General features: G+C 41.9%; 1 pseudogene; it reads left to right on the plus strand.

Moving 5' to 3' along the window:
- Positions 1-14,687, plus strand: part of LOC104982087 — a 24,317-nt pseudogene extending 9,630 nt beyond the window's left edge.
- Positions 14,688-20,870: the final 6,183 nt, after the last annotated feature.

Raw genomic sequence — 20,870 nt, forward strand, 5'->3', positions numbered from 1 at the left:
CCTTGGAAGAAAAGTTATGACCAACCTAGATAGCATATTAAAAATCAGAGACATTACTTTGCCAACAAAGGTCCATCTAGTCAAGGCTATGGTTTTTCCTGTGGTCATGTAGAGATGTGAGAGTTGGACTGTGAAGAAAGCTGAGCACCAAAGAATCGATGCTTTTGAACTGTGGTGTTGGAGAAGATTCTTTAGAGTCCCTTGGACTGCAAGGAGATCCAACCAGTCCATTCTGAAGGAGATCAGCCCTGGGATTTCTTTGGAAGGAATGATGCTAAAGCTGAAACTCCAGTACTTTGGCCACCTCATGCGAAGAGTTGACTCATTGGAAAAGACTCTGATGCTGGGAGGGATTGGGGGCAGGAGGAGAAGGGGATGACAGAGGATGAGATGGCTGGATGGCATCACTGACTTGATGGACATGGGTCTGAGTGAACTCCAGTGATGGACAGGGAGGCCTGGCGTGCTGCGATTCATGGGGTCACAAAAAGTCGGACACGACTGAGCAAATGAACTGAACTGAACAGACAATGGGATGTTATACAGCCATTAATAATCATGCACAGGGGAATAGTTAATGACATGAAAATATATTCACAATGCCCTAAGTAAAAAAAAAAAAAAAAAGGCAAGCTTAAAAATAATCTAAAGTATATAATAATCCATTTTTTAATTTATAAATTAATAGACATAGAAAGTGGCTTTCCTGGTAGCTCAGCTGGTAAAAAAAAATCCGCCTGCAATGCAAGAGACCCTAGTTCAATCCCTGGGTCAGGAAAATCTCCCGGAGGAGGGCATGGAAGCCCTCTCCAGGATTCTTGCTGGAAGGAGAATTCCCACAGACAGAGGAGTCTGGCAGGCTACAGTCCTTAGGGTCGCAAAGAGTTGGACATGACTGAGCAACTCAGTACAGCATAGCACAGGCATAGAAAAGCTCTGAGAGGCCATCATCAAGATGTTAACAAAGATGGCTTTGAGTGATTTCTATTCTTTTCCTTTGTGACCTATATATTTTCATTTTCCATAATAGATATATAGCTTTTCCAAGCAAACTTCCATTTTTATTAATAGTGTATACTTTTCTCACACCTCCTAGTGTTAGAGAACACGCCTGCCAATGCAGCAGACATAAGAAATGAGGGTTCAATCCCTGGATTGGGAAGATCCCCTGGAGAAGGAAATGGCAACCCACTTGCCTAGAGAATTCCATGAAAAGAGGAGCCTACAGTCCATAGAGTTGCAAACAGTCAGACACGACTGAAGCAACTGAACACACACAGTCCACTTTTCTCACAGGGCTGCTATGAGGATACAATAGATAATGCACCTGAGAAGCACTTTTAGTATTGAAAAGCACCATACAAATATTGGACTTCCCTGGTGGCTCATCAGTAAAGAATCTGCCTGCAATGCAGAAGCCTCAGGAGGCACAAGTTCGATACCTAGTTCTGGAAAATCCCCTGGAGCAGGGCATGGCAACCCACTCCAGTATTCTTACCTGAAGAATCCCATGGACAGAGGAGCCTGGTGGGCTACAATCCATGATGCCACAAAAAGTGGGACACTATTGAAGCAACTTAGCACAGACGCACATAAATATTATGACCTACTCTACCTAAATCGGGGCTTCCCTCATAGCTCAGTTAGTAAAGAATCTGCCTGCAGTGCAGGAGGAGACCCGGGTTCGATTCCTGGGTTGGGAAGATCCTCTGGAGAAGGAAACGGCAATCCATTCCAGTATTCTTGCCTGGAAAATCCCATGGACAGAGGAGCCTGGCGGGCTACAGTCCATGGCGTTGCAAGAGTCAGACACAACTTAGTGACTAAACCACCACAACCTAAATTTTTCCCACCATTCATACATAGACTCTGTATTCCTGTTTGAAATCTCCTTTCTTACATTCTCTGGGTCATCTCCACATCCGTTGACCACCAGACAATTCATTCTTCCCACATTTCTTCAGCCATCTTACCTTTGGCCTTTTTTTTTTTTTTTTTTTTTTGCTGCCCAGTTCAGCTTGCAGGATCTTAGTTCTCCAACCAGGGATTGGACCTGGCTGGCCCTCAGCAGTGAAAGCGCTGAGTCTGAACCACTGGACCGCCAGGAAATTCCCAGGCCTTCATTCTTTAACAGATTCTCACATAGTTAGCAAACCTCGGTGCTTTATCTTTTTTCATATATAATAGATTATTAAAAACCCAATGATATTATTCTAGTGAAGGGTCACGTTTCCATTTATTCTTTTCCCAACCCTTTCCATCATTACTCTGCTTTGTCTCTTCATATCCTAGCCTCTCCACCATATTCACCACCCCCATTCCATTTATAATCTGCCTAAGCCTATAACTTCTCCTTTTCTTTCATTCATTCCTTCATCTATTCATACAAAAAATATTGATTGGTTACTTGATATGCAACAATCAATGACTAGTTGCTGGACCATAAAGATGAATAAAATACAAAGGAGGTGGGAAGAAGGACAGCATAGGTGTCAGATGAGTAAAGACTCAGAGGTGGAAAAGAGCATCTCATTCCAGAGACCTAGTTTTATTAGAGAGTGAGTGCTGAATGAGGAACTGCTCTTCCCAGAACTGCTGCTTTTAGGAATCTGCTAGAAACTCCTACTCATCCAGACCTCACAGCCCAGAATCAGTTGGAGAGCACCACTGCCAGTGTGAACACTCACGTCCAGGAAGCTCACACATCCACTTACCAATGCTGCCAAAAGAGAAGGGGGTAAATGCCTGGGCTTCTCTTCTGCTTTCCACTCTTGCCAAGTGCCATCATTGGCAGAACATAAACTGCAGCAAGAACCATGAGAGCAAGGGCATTTGGTGAATACTGTTCCCAGGTTTCTAGACTTATTGATACAAAAAAAGAAATGGGCTGAAGAGGCTCTGACTGCCCAGGGCACCCTTCCCCCAAGCCCTTATTACAATTTCGTTCTTTCCTCCAGAGTACTTCAGGATGCTGGATTCTGCATGTATTTCATTCAGCCTCCTATCACAGCTGCTTTGTTATTCCAACTAGGTTGTGAAACTCTGAGAAGAAAGTCCTCTTGTTTGAATCCTTTCTTTGAATCCCCTCAATGCTTGGCAGGCATATTGCTTTACGTTCGGGAAGACAGACAATACATATTTGCAAGTAGCTGCAAAGTTGAAACTTGAATTTTGACCTTCTGGCTCCCAATTCAGAGTTCCACCTAACAACACTCACTCTTTCTTCATTAACAAGAGGATTTTTTTTAATGGGTGTTAAGTACAAGTTTGAAATTGCTTGGTTCAGTTTTGCTTGGCAGAGAAATTCCTCTAGAGTAAAAAGAATTGAATAGACCACAATGATTGAAAAGCTGTCAGCAGACACTGGTTCAGATTAGTGGTATATTGGTACCTATGAAAGCGGTTCCAGCTTCCTGGGGAGGTAATGATGGAAACATAAATGGAACTGAAGAAAACAGCAGCTAAACCCAACCAGCTATTTTTCTAAAATAGACTAACTCAATCTCATCTATCTCAAATTAATGGAGAAGCAAATAGAAGTGATCTCTCTACATTTTTAGTAGTAAGCTCACAATAGGAGAATCAAGACAAAAAAGCTGATGAGATTTGTTACAGAATTTTTTAGTTAAGAATGAATCTGCAGCTTAAGATGATAATAACAACCACAACTGCAAACTGATCTTTATTGGGTGCTTCTCATATGCAGGAACCAATCTAAGAATTGTGTGTTGGGGACTTTCCTGGTGGTCCAGTGGCTAAGACTCCGTGCTCCCAATGCAGGGGGCGCAGGTTCTGTTCCTGGTCAAGGAACTAAATCTGACAAGCGGCACCTAAGGAACCTGCACGCCATGACAAAGACTGCAGATCCCGTGTGCAGCAACTAAGACCCAGCACAGCCAAATAAATAATTTTTCTTATTAAATAAAATAAAAACATCATGAGATCCCCAGGTAGTACTTCTACAGATGAGGGAACTAAAGCACAGAAAAGGTAACTGACATGCCTAAAGACACACATCTAGTAAGCAGTGTTATCAGGATACACACCAGGCAATCTGAGATGCTTCTCAGGCCTAGCCACTGTTCTATGCAGCCAGAAATGCGAGACCTGGCCAGTTATCTCCCACTGTTAGAAATTCAAACTACATCTTTCAGATTGTCAGTAATGACTATAACAAACAAATCACTGTAATTAACGTTACTCTGATTCATGTACTTGTTAATTACTATCACCTGTTTACACATATGAACTAAAGCATCTCATGTATATAACTTTATAACATTAGATAAACGTCACTTAACTTGTCTGAGTTTGATCCCAGACCATCCAACTCTTATTCTTTCTAGTTTATTAGACAAAAATGTGGAAGAGAATCTGCCAAGGAGTTCTCTAAGTTTGCTAATAAACAAACAAGGCAATGAAAGTGGTTAGACCAGATTTAAGTTGAGGAAGATCATACAGTGCTCCTCTGCCCTCCAGAGGCCACTCTGACTCCAGCCTGGCTCAGGGGCCTGGGAATTTCAAGCAGCTTGTGAATTCTAGCCTGACCACAAGGCATCTGGGAAGACCAAATTGATTCCAAAACCATCCTAAAATGTGCATTCCACTTCAGGATAGACCTGAAAACCTATCTTCCAACCCACTCCAACCAAACCCAGCCTTCCTATGGCAAGCTCACATTCTGGTTCCTATGAGTGCTCCTGCCCCATTCTCGCTGTGAAACTGACTTGAGCTCTATCTAAGGCCCAACAGGAGTGGTGACTGTTTATCCTTCACCACATTTTCTTCCCCACCTGCTGCTGCTGTTTCTCTTTCCCCTATTCTCAGTAAACAATGCTTAATCCTGCAACTGTTCAGTTCAGTTAGTCACTTTAAATCCTTAAATTACCCAGCACCCTGGGATTCTTAAGGGGCTAAACCCAGTGGGTATAAGTTCCTAAAGAGAGTTGAATTCTTATTAAGGAGCCATATCAATATGGCTCTTTGGCCACCTCATGTGAAGAGTTGACTTATCGGAAAAGACTCTGATGCTGGGAGGGATTGGGGGCAGGAGGAGAAGGGGACGACAGAGGATGGGATGGCTGGATGGCATCACTGACTTGATGGATGTGAGTCTGAGTGAACTCCAGGAGTTGGTGATGGACAGGGAGACCTGGCATGCTGCTATTCATGGGGTCGCAGAGTCGGACACGACTGAGCGACTGAACTGAACTGAAGAGTTAAAATAACAGGATGGCTCTTCCTCTCCCTTCTTCCCTGCCCTTCCTTACTGATCTTTGAAGGTGGCAGTGTGGCTGCCAAAATAGCCACAGGGGAAAGTACAAACCAAAGCAGACGCTGGCCAAGGAGATGGCATCAGGGCTGGGACTGAGAAGCTGGCAGGACCAAGAAGAAGGTCAGCCAAGAAGGCAGCCTTTGTGGTTGGGAGATTGGTTATAAACAATGAGAAATAGGCAAATATATGATGATAAGAGCCCAGTTTACAGAGCCTGAGGAGGAATTTACACATTTGGAATGGAGGAACACTAGAAAAAAACTGGAGGCATTGGATTGGAATTGGAGATGTTGGTGTGAACTCATACTTGGTACAATAAATAGATGAAAGAAGACTGGATGGATAGATAGATAGAAATAATCAGTGGATCCTTGTGATACATAGTTATAAGCATACTAAACACCAAGATCTTGGTTTCTAAATACCATTCTCCACTAAAAGAAACCAGGGCAGGGGAGGGATAAATTAGGAGATTGGGACGGAGTACGTAAACACTGCTGCTGCTGCTGCTGCTGCTAAACAGTGTCAGTACCCTTTAACAGAGGGAACATTTTAATTACTCCGTTATTGAAACCCATAATGGGTTTATGTAGCATAATATCACCGCCAACCTGCTTTTAGGGTCTGCTGCTAAGTTGCTTCAGTCGTGTCCAACCCCATAGACGGCAGGCCACCAGGCTCCCCCGTCCCTGGGATTCTCCAGGCAAGAACACTGGAGTGGGTTGCCATTTCCTTCTCCAATGCATGAAAGTGAAAAGTGAAAGTGAAGTCGCTCGGTCAGGTCTGACTCTTAGCAACCCCATGGACTGCAGCCTACCAGGCTCCTCCGTCCACGGGATTTTCCAGGCAAGAGTACTGGAGTGGGGTGCCATTGCCTAGATATAAAAGATATCTAATAAGAACCTCCTATATAGCACAGGGAACTCTACTCAGTACTCTGTAATGACCTATATGAGAATAGAATCTAAAAAAGAGTGGATATATATATATATATATAATGATTCACTTTACAGCATAAACTAACATTGTAAATCAACTACACTCCCAACAAAAATTAATTCTAAAATAATAAAAAATAAATAAAAGGAACCAGGGCTTCTCGAAGAAATAACTGATTCCAGGACTAGGGCATAAATGAGTTTGGAACATTCTATTGTATCAGAAAATAAGGAAGTGCTCAAAGAACACTTTGATATGTCCAAAAGACATGGGAGTCAGCTTGAGTGGGTTCTCACTAGCCAAAACTGGAACATTCTGATCATTATAACAATGACAGTACCAGATCCTAATGCATTGACTAACATAATACATCCATGATTCATTCCATACTGATATAAATAAATGAATGAATGAGTGAATAAGAAAGAAGGGAAAGAGCTTTATGACAATTAAATCTTATCTAATCACATAGAAAGAATGATTGACTTTTAAAAATCAACATGTGCCAACCATGATATTAGTGGCTGGTTTAGGCAGGAGTCGTCAATGGACCCCACTCCAGTGTTCTTGCCTGGAGAATCCCAGGGACGGGGGACCTTGGTGGGCTGACATCTATGGGGTTGCACAGAGTCAGACATGACTGAAGCGACTTAGCAGCAGCAGCAGCAGCAACTTAGCCGGGTGATTATGGTTAACCTCATTAGCAATGGGACAGGTTGACATCACATGTTTCCTGATGTGATTCACTGAGATGAGCATGGCACCAGTTCAGAGGTTTCTCCTGCCAAGAACGCATGGCAAGTCTGGATATGAGGAAGCGTCAGACAAGCCCCAGTCAATAGTGCTAACAGAATGAAACGTGTATAGACTTTAAAACTGTCAAGGTCATAAAAAACAGCAAAACATTAAGGAACTATTCTGGGTTGCAGGAGCCTAAACAGACATGACAAATAAATGCAACATTATACTGGATTGGAGTCTAGACCAGAAAAAAGAGGGAGAGAATGGGATAGTTGTCAAAATTTTAACAGGGTCTATGGATTGAATAATAGTGCTGTATCAATGTTGATTTTCTGACTCTGGTTAGTTATATCAGAAAGTGCTCTTATTTGGGGGGAATACACTGTGGTATTTAAGCGATGGGTCATTGTTCTCCAACTTGTTCTCAGAAAAAGAATCATCATATACATTAAAGAGAGAGAGAAATGTGGTAAAATGTTCAAAATTAGGGACTCTAGGAAAAGAGAAAATGGAAGTTTTGTATACTGCTCTTGCACCTTTTCTCTCAATTTGAAATCATCTCAAAATAAAATATTTTCAGATGAGATGCCATAATGACTAAATTAAAAAGACTGATAATGCCTAGTGCTGCCGAGCCTGTAGAAGAAAATATATTACTGATAGAGGTATACACTGTGACAACTACTGTGGAAAACTATAAGGCGGTATCCACTAAAGGTGTCATAATATACCCTGTGTGTGCGTGCTCAGTCGCATGTGACTCTGATGAGACCCCACGAACTTGCAGCCCGCCAGGCTCCCCTGTTCATGGAATTTTCCAGGTAAGAATATGGAGTGAGTTTCCATTTTCTACTCCAAGGGATCTTTCCAACTGAGGGATTGAACCCCATGTCCCCTACACTGGCAGGTGGATTCTATATCACTGAGACACCTAGGAAGCCCCTCATGACCCAGTAATTCTATTCCTAGGTATATTTCCCCAAAGAGATGACCACATAAGTACATTACACATATAAGCAGATTCAGCCAGCACTATTTGTGATAGCCAAAAACTAGGGGGAAAAATCTCTATCAAATATCAATTACTGCCCAAAAAATTACCCCAAAAGTTAGAACCTAATTAACATAGCAGTAATATCTCATTTATCTAACTGTAACCCTTCAGCTATGACAAACCTAGGAAGTGTATTAAAAAGCAGAGTCATTACTTTGCCAACAAAGGTCCGTCTAGTCAAAGCTATAGTTTTTCCAGTAGCCATATACGGATGTGAGAGCTAGATATTAAAGATGGCTGAGCATCAAAGAATTGATGCTTTCAAATTGTGGTTCTGGAGAAGACTCTTAAGAATTCCTTTGACTGCAGGGAGATCAAACCAGTCAATCCTAAAGGAAATCAGCCCTGAATCAGTAACTTATTGGAAAAGACTCTGATACTGGGAAAGATTGAAGGCAAAAGAAGAAGAAAAGGACAGCAGAGGATAAGATGGTTAGATAGTATCACTGACTCAATGGACATGAATTTGAACAAATTCCAGGAGACAGTGGAGGACAGAGGAGCCTGGAGTGCTGCAGTCCATGGGGTTGCCAAGAGTCAGACTTGATTTAGCAACTGAACAACAACAACGTAGACATTAATATCTTGCAGATTCCATAACTCAGGAATCCAGTATGGCTTCTTAGCTCAGTCTGTCATGATGCTGCAGTCAAGTTGTCAGCCAGGCCTGCAGTCATCTCAAGGTTTGCCTGGGGCTGAAGAATCTACTTCCAAACTCACTCATCTCTTATCACTTGGACTTCTGCAGAGAGCTACCTCAAGTCATGGCATTGATTTCCCTCAGGTAAGTAGCCAGACATCCTGGAATGTGAAGTCAAGTGGGCCTTTGGGGACATTTATGGGCTATATGAAGGTCAGGAAGCAACAGTTAGAACTGGACATGGAACAACAGACAGGTTCCAAATAGTGAAAGGAGTACGTCAAGGCTGTATATTGTCATCCTGCTTATTTAACTTATATACAGAGTACATCATGAGAAACGCTGGAATGGATGAAGCCCAAGCTGGAATCAAGATTGCCGGGAGAAATATCAATAACCTCAGATATACAGATGACACGACCCTGATGGCAGAAAGTGAAGAAGAACTAAACAGCCTCTTGATGAAAGTGAAAGAGGAGAGTGAAAAAGTTGGCTTAAAGCTCAACATTCAGAAAACTAAGATCATGGCATCTGGCCCCATCACTTCACGGGAAATAGATGGGGAAACAGTGGAAATAGTGGCAGATTTTACTTTTTTGGGCTCCAAAATCACTGCAGACGGTGACTGCAGCCATGAAATTAAAAGATGCTTGCTCCTTGGAAGGAAAGTTATGACCAACCTAGACAGCATATTAAAAAGCAGAGACATTACTTGACCAACAAAAGTCCATCTAGTCAAGGCTATGGTTTTTCCAGTAGTCATGTATGGATGTGAGAGTTGGACTATAAAGAAAACTGAGTGCAGAAGAATTGATGCTTTTGAACTGTGGTGTTGGAGAAGATTCTTGAGAGTCCCTTGGACTGCAAGGAGATCCAACCAGTCCATCCTAAAGGAGATCAGCCCTGGGTGTTCTTTGGAAGGAATGATGCTAAAAGCTGAAACTCCAATACTCTGGCCACCTCATGAGAAAAGTTGACTCATTGGAAAAGACTTTGATGCTGGGAAGGATTGGGGGCAGGAGGAGAAGGGGACGACAGAGGATGAGATGGCTGGATGGCATCACCGACTCAATGGACATGAGTTTGAGTGAACTCCAGGAGTTGGTGATGGACAGGGAGGCCTGGCGTGCTGTAGTCCATGGGGTCACAAAGAGTCAGACACGACTGAGCGACTGAACTGAACTGAAGCAGACTAAGAAAGAGAACCCATTATGGAAGCCGAGTTGTTTTATAACTTAATCTTAAAAGTGAAATTCCATCACTTTTTTCCTATTCACTAGAAGCCAGTCACTGGATCTAGCTCACACTCAGGGAGAGAGGATTACACAAGGTGATAAATAACAGGAGGTAAGGATTTCTAGCAGCCATCTTAGGGACTGTCTACCACACAACTCAAGTGTCCAACAGTGGTATAACAGGTAAATTAATTATGGTCTATTTAAATACAGTGAAATATTAAAGAAAACTAATTATAGCTACTTGCATCAAGAAATGACTCACAGACAAAATGCTGGGAGAAAAATAAGCACACACAAAATATAATCATATGGTATGATTCTAATTATATAACATGGAAAAAAAGGCAAAACTAATCTGTGACAATACAAATTGTATAAAGGTTGCCTTTGCAGAAGAAGGGCTTCCCTGATAGCTCATTTGGTAAAGAATCCGCCTGCAATGCAGGGGACCCTGGTTTGACTCCTGGGTAGGGAAGATACCCTGGAGAAGGGAAAGGCTACCTACTCCAGTATTATGGCAGGGAGAATTCCATGGACTGTATAGTCCACAGGGTCACAAAGAGTCGAACACATCTGAGTGACTTTCACTCACTCACTCACTTGCAGAGGAAGGATGGCCTAATGAATAGGAAAGTTGCTTCCAGAATGTCAGTAATGGATCATTACTACATTGGCGGTGGGGGGGGAGGTAATTTCATAAAACTGGAGAATCTGCCTGTATACTTTTGGTGTCTGCACTCTTCCGTATGCTTACTATACTTCATTTAAAGGTTTTACTTTAAAAAATTAAGCCCTCAAAATTCAGAATTGTATTTATTTGGTAACTTTTTATTTTGATATAATTTTAAGTTTGCAGGAAATTCGCAAGACTCATGCAAAGCACTCCAATATTCACCAAGATTCACCAAGTGTTTACATTTTGCCCCATTTGCTTTATTATTCCTTTTAAATATTTACTTTCCACTACATACATTTACGACTGAGCGACTTCACTTTCACTTTTCACTTTCATGCACTGGAGAAGGAAATGGCAACCCACTCCAGTGTTCTTGCCTGGAAAATCCCAGGGACGGTGGAGCCTGATGGGCTGCCGTCTATGGGGTCGCACAGAGTTGGACACGACTGAAGTGACTTAGCAGCAGCAGCAGCACATACATTTAGGGGACTTCCCGGTGGTAAGAAGTGGTAAAGAATTATGATGGCTCAATGATAAAGAATCCATCTACAATGCAGGAAATGCAGGAGACTCAGGTTTGATCTCTAGGTTGAAAAGATCCACATGGGTGTAGCAACCCACACCAGTATTCTTGCTGGGAAAATCCTGATTTTTATATATTTATTCATTAACTGTGTACATCAGTATGCATTCACAGATTCTTATTCTAGTTAGTGGATTATGATGTTACTATCCTTAATTCTGAGATTCTAATTGTTCTCCATTTGGCTATTCAGAGATCTAAGCTAAATTCTTGACCTGATTTATTTATTACCAGCCAAGTGACCTTATATTCTGAAATTCCCTCATAATGTAATAAAAGTAGATTGTGAGTTTGGACTTCACAATGTACCCAAGTACAACAAATATATAGGGGAAAGGCAGTACAACATAAGAAAAGAAAGAGGGAAAATTAGAGCAAGGCTATGAACCATAAGTTGAGAAATCTCCCTAGTTTTTATCTTTAAGTTTCAGTAATAAATGGTTAGCTCAAAGTAAATGAGAAGAACAGGGATGGGTTTTTAAGGCTCTGTTAAAATATGCCATTTTTGAAATCAGGAATAAACAGTAGTTAAAGTTCACAGAGAAGTAACTTCAGGCTTCTATTTTCTTTGTTGTAAAAGCTCCCTTTTCCATTTTCATTTGTCGGACACAACTGAGCAACTAACACACAGGCTTCGTGATAAGTATCAACTAACAATAGTAAGAACTAGAAGTTCGCCTACAACTCAGCACAATACAAAAAGAAATTGTTTATAAGACCGGGTTGTTTTTCCCAGTAGGATGTTTTTAAGTAATCGCTCTTTATTTATGCAGAGACAATTCTTCTCAGTCAACGAGCTCTATTTTCTGCATCTTGAACAACAAACAAAATCTCTAAGAAGCATTCTACCTTTCAAAATCTAGATTATGCTAAATAACTCCTACATTTATGAATAAAAGCCTGTCAAAGAAAGTGGGGCTTTTTTCTCACATTGAACTTTGGGAGTTGGCAGCAAACACCTCCAGCACTCTAAAAACCTGACAGGTAAAATCAACACACACCATTAGGAAATGAAAAGCAAAAATCAGAAGAGAGAGTTTGACCATTGCCCCAGCAATGGAATTGATCTATCAGAGAGATTAGAAATTGAAAGATTTCAACAGAGAATTATAGAATTGGAAAGGTAAGCTCTGTTTAGGGAAAATACTACATAGGGAGCATTAATCTCTTATAGGATTGGTTACTTTAACCAGCCTTGGACACAATCAAATACCTAGACTTTCAAGAGAGGAAGCTTTGACATCACTGCACAGCATCCTACAAAGCCTAATGAACCGCAACTGGCTTCTGGTAACACCCACAACCACTTCATGACCCCTTTAAACTGCGAAATGGAAATTAGGCTCAATGACATTTAGTCATCCAAACTTTTTTGAAAAGTTTAGAACAAAAAGATGAGAAGAAAATCATATGTTGTGCTATGAAAATCAAGAGAAGAGAGTTTTAGAAAAAAGGGAGATCAACAGTGTTGAATACCACAGAGGAGCTAAAACAGGGAGGGCTGGGAAAAAGCACTTTTGCCTTGTGATTAAGAAGCCAGGACTGCTATTCAATGAGCAATATGAATCACAGAGACAGAAGTTGAAGGAGCAGGAGGAGTCAAGAGAGTAGAACCAGGAGCGACTGTGCACTAGAAAATGGAGTTTCATTCTTAAACCAGCAACAATAAAAGGATTAGAAAAGAGGCTAAGAGTTCCATCGAAATCAAACAAAGGTTTTTGGTGTGTGTGTGTATCTGTCTGTATGTTCCAACACAGGGAAGAAATATTATGTATACAAGCAGAGGAGAGAAGAGGAAATTAAAAGTTCTCAAGTTAGGACTTCCCTGGTGGTCCAGTGATTAAGAATCCGCCTGCCAATGCAGGGGCTAGAGTTTCAATCCCGTGTCAGGAAGATTCCACATACCTTGGGGCTACTAAGTCCATGCCACAACTACTGAAGCCCTAGTGCAGAGCTTGTGCTCCCAAACAAGAGAAGCCATCAGTGAGAAGCCCTCAAACCACAATGAAGAGAAAGCCCATAAGCAGCAACAAAGACCCAGCAGAACCAAAGAATAAATTAATAAACAATACAGAGAAGTATTTTTAGTAAATAAACGAAATGAAAGGCAACTTTAAAATTTTTTTTTAAAAAGGCACAAAAGGCTTTTTCACAATGGTTTGCCACCAGGAACATGTGTCATAAAAACCATCACTAAATCTAAGCCAAAATAGGAAAGGAAAAGACTCATATCCACATTGCTGTCACTGGACAGGTTGACTCAGGCAAGTCTACCAATACTGGCCATCTGATCTACAAATGTGGTGGAACTGACAAAGAACCATCAAAAACTTTAGGAGAGAGGCTGCTGAGATGGGAGAGGTCTCCTTCAAGTATGTCTGGGTCTTGGATAAACTGAAAGCTGAACGTGAGATATCACCATTAATATCTTCCCAAGGAAATTCGAGGCCAGCAAGTACTATGTGACCAACATTGATGCCCCAGAACACAAAGACTTATCAACAACATGATTGCAGACATATCTCAGTCTGACTGTGCTGTCCCGATTGTTGTTGCTGGTGCTGATGAATTTGAAGCAGTCATCTCCAAGAATGGGCAGACCTGTGAGCATGCCCTTCTGGCCTATATTCTGAGTATGAAACAACTACTCATTAGTGTTAACAAAATGGATTCTACTGAGCCTTCTAGAGCCAGAAGAGATACTACAAGGAAATCATTAAGGAAGCCAGCACCTACATTAAGAAAATTGGCTACAACCCTGACACAGTAGCATTTGTGCCAATTTCTGGTTGGAATGGTGACAACATGCTGGAGCCAAGTGCTAACACACCTTGGTTCAGGACTGGAAATTCACCTGTAAAGATGGCAAAGACAGTGGAACCACGCTGCTTGAAGCTCTGGACTGCCTCCTGCCACCAATTTTTCCGACTGACCAGCCCTTGCATCTGCCCCTCTAAGACATCTATAAAATTGGTGGCACTGGTACTGTCCCTGTATGTCCAATGCAGACTGGTGTTCTCCAGTTAATGTTACAACTGAAGTAAAGTCTATTGAAATGCATCATGAACCTTTGAGTGACTCCCTTCCTGGGGACAACGTGGATTTTGATGTCAAAATATTCATTGTGGCAATGCAGCTGGTGACAGCAAAAATGACCCACCAATGGAAGTAGCTGGCTTCATAGCTCAAGGTGATTATATTGAACCAATCAGGCTAGATCAGTGCTGAATACACACCTGTGCTGGACTGCCGCACAGCTCACATCACTCCCAAGTTTACTGAGCTGAAGACTGATGGTCATTCTGAGGAAAAGCTAGAAGTGGCCTCTAATTCTTGAAGCAGGTGATGCTGCCATCATTGATATGGTTTCTGGTAAGCCCATGTGTTTTGAGAGCTTCTCTGATTATCCTCCTCTGGGTCATTTTTCACTGTTCATAACATGAAATAGATGGCTGTGAGTGTCATAAAAACAGTGGACAAGAACACAGCTGGAGCTGGCAAGGTCACCAAGTCTTCCCAGAAAGCTCAGAAGACTAAATGAATATTATCCCCAATATCTGCCACCCCAGTCTTAATCAGTGGTGGAAGAATAGTCTCAGAACTGTTTGTCTCAATTGGCTATTTACATTCAATAATAAAAGACAGGGTTAATGATAACACTGCATCACAAAACCTTCAGAAGGAAAGGAGAATGTTTTGTGGACCATCTGTTTTGTATGGGCAGTTTAAAGTTATTAGTTTTTAAAATCAGCAACTTTTTATTTGAACATTTTTATATTTTTATTTTATATTTAAGCATCGTTGACTAACAATGCTGTGTTAGTTTCAGGTGTACAGCAAAGTGATTCAATTATTCTTATACATGTATCTATTCTTTTTCAAATTCCTTTTCCCATTTAGACGACTGCAGAATATGGAGCAGTATTCCCTATGCTATACAGTAGGTGCTTGTTTATCTATTTAAATATAGCAGCATGTATGAAAATCAGCACTTTTTAATGGAAACAACTTGACCAAAAGTCTGTCACAGAATTCTGCGTTCCACTAAAACAAACCTTTTATTTAACTTTTACTTATTTTTGGTCATGCTGGGTCTTTGTTGCAGCTCAAGGAAGAGTTTTCTCTAGTCGCAAGGGCTTCTCTAGTTGCAGAGAATGGGCTCTGGAGGATGCGGACTCTAGTCGTAGTGTACAGGCTTTGCACATGGGATCTCAGTTTCCCGATCAGGGATCAAACCTGAGTCCCCTGCATTGAAAGGCAGATTCTTAGCCACTGGACCACCAGAGAAGTCCTAAAGCAAAGCTTGATGAGAGGGAAAAAGTGCAAAAGATAGGAGACTTGCTCCCTGCCTCTAGAATTGTATAATCTAGAGGAGGAAACAGGGCTAATTTTCACGAAAAGGCAATAAAAAAACAGAAAAAAAGTCAGAAACAAGTGCAAACTAATATAAGCAGAACTCGGTTAGCTTTAGTAGTAATGAAATGTTTTCTGAAGTACAAAAACCTATTCACATAACATTTTAATTCATTTCAGTTATCTACTGCCACACAACAAAGTACTCTAATGTGCAGAAGCTTTTAAGGTTAATTAGGTCCCCTTTGTTTATTTTTGCTTTTATTTCCAGTATTCTGGGAGGTGGGTCATAGAGGATCCTGCTGTGATGTATGTCAGAGAGTCTTTTGCCTATGTTCTCCTCTAGGAGTTTTATAGTTTCTGGTCTTACGTTGAGATCTTTAATCCATTTTGAGTTTATTTTTGTGTATGGTGTTAGAAAGTGTTCTAGTTTCATTCTTTCACAAGTGGTTGACCAGATTTCCCAGCACCACTTGTTAAAGAGATTGTCTTTAATCCATTGTATATTCTTGCCTCCTTTGTCAAAGATAAGGTGCCCATATGTGCATGGACTTATCTCTGGGCTTTCTATTTTGTTCCATTGATCTATATTTCTGTCTCTGTGCCAGTACCATACTGTCTTGATAACTGTGGCTTTGTAGTAGAGCCTGAAGTCAGGTAGGTTGATTCCTCCAGTTCCATTCTTCTTTCTCAAGATCGCTTTGGCTATTCGAGGTTTTTTGTATTTCCATACAAATTGTGACTATGAGGTACCATTTCACACCAGTCAGAATGGCTGCGATCCAAAAGTCTACAAATAATAAATGCTGGAGAGGGTGTGGAGAAAAGGGAACCCTCTTACACTGTTGGTGGGAATGCAAACTAGTACAGCCACTATGGAGAACAGTGTGGAGATTCCTTACAAAACTGGAAATAGAACTGCCTTATGATCCAGCAATCCCACTGCTGGGCATACACACTGAGGAAACCAGAAGGGAAAGAGACACGTGTACCCCAATGTTCATCGCAGCACTGTTTATAATAGCCAGGACATGGAAGCAACCTAGATGTCCATCAGCAGATGAATGGATAAGAAAGCTGTGGTACATATACACAATGGAGTATTACTCAGCCATTAAAAAGAATACATTTGAATCCGTTCTAATGAGGTGGATGAAACTGGAGCCTATTATACAGAGTGAAGTAATCCAGAAGGAAAAACACCAATACAGTATACTAATGCATGTATATGGAATTTAGAAAGATGGTAACAATAACCCAGTGTACGAGACAGCAAAAGAGACACTGATGTATAGAACAGTCTTATGGACTCTGTGGGAGAGGGAGAGGGTGGGAAGATTTGGGAAAATGGCATTGAAACATGTAAAATATCATGTAAGAAACGAATTGCCAGTCCAGGTTCGATGCACAATACTGGATGCTTGGGGCTAGTGCACTGGGACGACCCAGAGGGATGGTATGGGGAGGGAGGAGAGAGGAGGGTTCAGGATGGGGAACACATGTATACCTGTGGCGGATTCATTTTGATATTTGGCAAAACTAATACAATTATGTAAAGTTTAAAAATAAAATAAAATTAAAAAAAAAAAAACAAAGTACTCTAAAACTTAGTGGCTAAAACCACAATCATTGAATCTGCTTGTATTCTACAACTTAGGCAGAGCTGGGCAGCCTATCTACCATACACAGAGTCATCTAAAGTATCAACAGCTACAGTAGAGGCTGAAGAAGCCGCTTGCAAAATGACCTTCTTCACATGGCTGGAGAGTTGGTTGTGACTGTTGGCTGGGAGCTCAGTGGGTGCTGTTAGCCAGGCCCTCAGCCAGGGTTCCTCCATGTGGTTAGGTTGGGCTTTACACTTTACACAGCATGGAAGTCCAATGCCACTTCCCCCTGAATGCAAAAGTAGAAGCTATTAAGCTTTCTTAAGGCATACAGTCGGTAAAGAATCTGACTGCAATGTGGGAGACCCAAGTTCGATTTCTGGGTGGAGACAGTCCCTGGAGAAGGGAATGGCAACCCACCCCAGTATTCTTGCCTGGAGAATTCCATGGACAGAGGAGCCTGGCCAGCTACAGTCCATGGGGTCACAAAGAGTAAGACACGACAGAGCAACTAACACACACACACAAACACACACACAGCACAAAGAGTCAGACACAACTGAGCAACTAACACACACACACACACACAAAAGGCATAGGCCTAGGATGAATTCTAAGGACCAAAGCAAGTCATAGGCCAGCTCAGATTCAAGAGACAGGAACTATCAATGGTGCAAAACTGAGAGGGAAGATTCATTTGGGGCTACCAAAATGCATCACTAAAAACAAAGCTAGTAGAGGTGATGGAATTCCAGTTGAGTTATTTCAAATCCTTAAAGATGATGCTGTGAAAGTGCTGTGCTCACTATGCCAGCAAATTTGGAAAACTCATCAGTGTCCACAGGACTGGAAAAGGTCAGTTTTCATTCCAGTCCCAAAGAAAGGCAATGCCAAAGAATGCTCAAACTACCGCACAATTGCACTCATCTCACACACTAGTAAAGTAATGCTCAAAATTCTCCAATCCAGGCTTCAACAATATGTGAACGATGAACTTCCAGATGTTTAAGCTGATTTTAGAAAAGGCAGAAGAATGAGAGATCAAATTGCCAACATCTGCTGGGAAAAGGCAATGGCACCCCACTCCAGTACTTTGCCTGGAAAATCCCATGGATGGAGGAGCCTGGTAGGCTGCAGTCCATGGGGTCGTGAAGAGTTGAACACGACTGAGCGACTTCACTTTCACTTTTCACTTCCATGCATTGGAGAAGGAAATGGCAACCCACTCCAGTGTTCTTGCCTGGAGAATCCCAGGGACAGGGGAGCCTGGTGGCTTCCATCTATGGGGTCACACAGAGTCGGACACGACTAAAGTGAATTAGCAGCAGCACCTGGGTCACTGAAAATGCAAGAGAGTTCCAGAAAAACATCTATTTCTGCTTTATTGACTATGCCAAAGCCTTTGAATGTGTGGATCACAATAAACTGTGGAAAATTCTTAAAGAGATGGGAATATCAGACCACCTGACCTGCCTCTTGAGAAATCTGTATGCAGGTCAAGAAGAAACAGTTAACTGGACATGGAACAATAGACTGGTTCCAAATAGGAAAAGGAGTACATCAAGGCAGTATATTTTCACCCTGCTTATTTAACTTATATACAGAGCACATCATGAGAAATGCTGGGCTGGATGAAGCCCAAGCTGGAATCAAGATTGCCGGGAGAAATATCAATAACCTCAGATATGCAGATGACACCACCCTGATGGCAGAAAGCAAAGAGGAACTCAAAAGCCTCTTGATGAAAGTGAAAGTGGAGAGTGAAAAAGTTGGCTTAAAGCTCAACATTCAGAAAACTAAGATCATGGCATCCGGTCCCATTACTTCAGGCAAATAGATGGGGAAACAGTGGAAATAGTGGCAGATTTTACTTTTTTGGGCTCCAAAATCACTGCAGATGGTGACTGCAGCCATGAAATTAAAAGATGCTTGCTCCTTGGAAGGAAAGTTATGACCAACCTAGACAGCATATTAAAAAGCAGAGACATTTGCCAACAAAGGTCTGTCTAGTCAAGGCTATGGTTTTTCCAGTAGTCATGTATGGATGTGAGAGTTGGACTATAAAGAAAGCTGAGCGCAGAAGAATTAATGCTTTTGAACTGTGGTGTTGGAGAAGACTCGTGAGAGTCCCTTGGACTGCAAGGAGATCCAATCAGTCCATCGTAAAGGAAACCAGTCCTGAGTATTCATTGGAAGGACTGATGCTGAAGCTGAAACTCCAATACTTTGGCCACCTGATGCAAAGAACTGAGTCACTGGAAAAGACCCTAATGCTGGGAAAGATTGAAGGCAGGAGGAGAAGGGGGCGACAGAGGATGAGATGGTTGGATAGCATCACTGGCTCGATGGACATGAGTTTGAGTAAGTTCCCAGAGTTGATGATGGACAGGGAGGCCTGGCGTGCTACAGTCTATGGGGTCACAAAGAGTCGGACAAGACTGAGCTACTGAACTGATGGACCAAAGTAACAGTCTATCACAGGTTGTTTGGTTTTTGATTTTCTGGTTTTCAATTTTTTGCCAAGTGTTCTATAGCTGTATATTTGCCATTACCTCTGTATTAATTTTTCAAAGCAACTTTTAAAAGCTTGTTTACAATGACATCCAACATATGTTATTAATATGTCATAAAGATTTCGACAATAAAGACCATCAGTTATCTTACACAACAAAATCTGGAGACAGGTGGGTCTAATTCTGATGCAGCAACAGCTCAATGACATCATCAAGTATTCGGGGATTTTCCAGGGGATTTTCTATCTTTCCATACAACCATCTTCAGCATGTTCGCCTCTCATCTTTAAAGATTTGTCCCCTAGGGGACTTCGCTGGTGGTCCAATGGCTAAGACTCCTTGTTCCCAAGGCAGAAGGCCAAGGTTCATCCCTGGTCAGGGAGCTAGATCCCGCATGTCCTGACTAAGAGTTCACATGCTGCAACTAAATACATATTTTTAAAAAAGATTTGTCCCCTCAATGTCACAAGAAGCTCCTCAATCACCCTAAGGAAAGCGCAGAGCCTCCTCTTGAAGTTTTCTCTTTTTATCTGGAAGGAAAGTATTTCCTAGAAGCTACCTTCCTTCAGTTTCTAATTCCAGACCATTCTCAAATTTCACTGGATCAGTGATTACAGGGGCTTCCCAGGTGGCGCCAGTGGTAAAGAACTTGCCTGACAATGCAGGAGACATAAGGGACACCGGTTCGATCACTGAATTGGGAAGATCCCCTGGAGGAGGAAATAACAACCCACACCAATATTCTCGCCTGAAGAATCCCATGGACAGAGGAACCTGGTGGGCTACAGTCCATGGTGTCGCAAAGAGTCGGACACGACTAAAGTAACTTAGCACGCACTGTAATTTGTTGTAGTTCAGTTGCGTCCGACTCTGCGACCCCACGGACTGCCTGCAGCACGCCAGGCTTCCCGATACATTACAATATTACCTAGCAACAACAAATCAAACATCACTGGGTACAGAAAACCCACACCGAGGACAGCCAGACCCTCTGGAGAGTCTTTTTTAGAGAAGAGCGGATTTTAAGTATAGAGAGAAAACCGCTCAGGATTTACAGCCACTAACAAAACCCGGTTATTAGGCTCTGAACTTCAATCTCCTGAAAACAGAATCAGCGCGATCTCGTTAATGTCCCTTTGCGGCTTCTTACCCACTTCAAATATGGCCGCCAAGCTCCAGTTTCCTTTACCTCTTGAGCGTGGTAAAACTCTGACTTCACGCCCATTTCCAAAAGGGCTTCCTCCCGCGAGGCTG

The sequence above is a fragment of the Bison bison genome, unplaced genomic scaffold, assembly GCF_000754665.1.
Source record: "Bison bison bison isolate TAMUID 2011002044 unplaced genomic scaffold, Bison_UMD1.0 scf7180017864526, whole genome shotgun sequence".
NCBI classification, from domain to species: domain Eukaryota; kingdom Metazoa; phylum Chordata; class Mammalia; order Artiodactyla; family Bovidae; genus Bison; species Bison bison.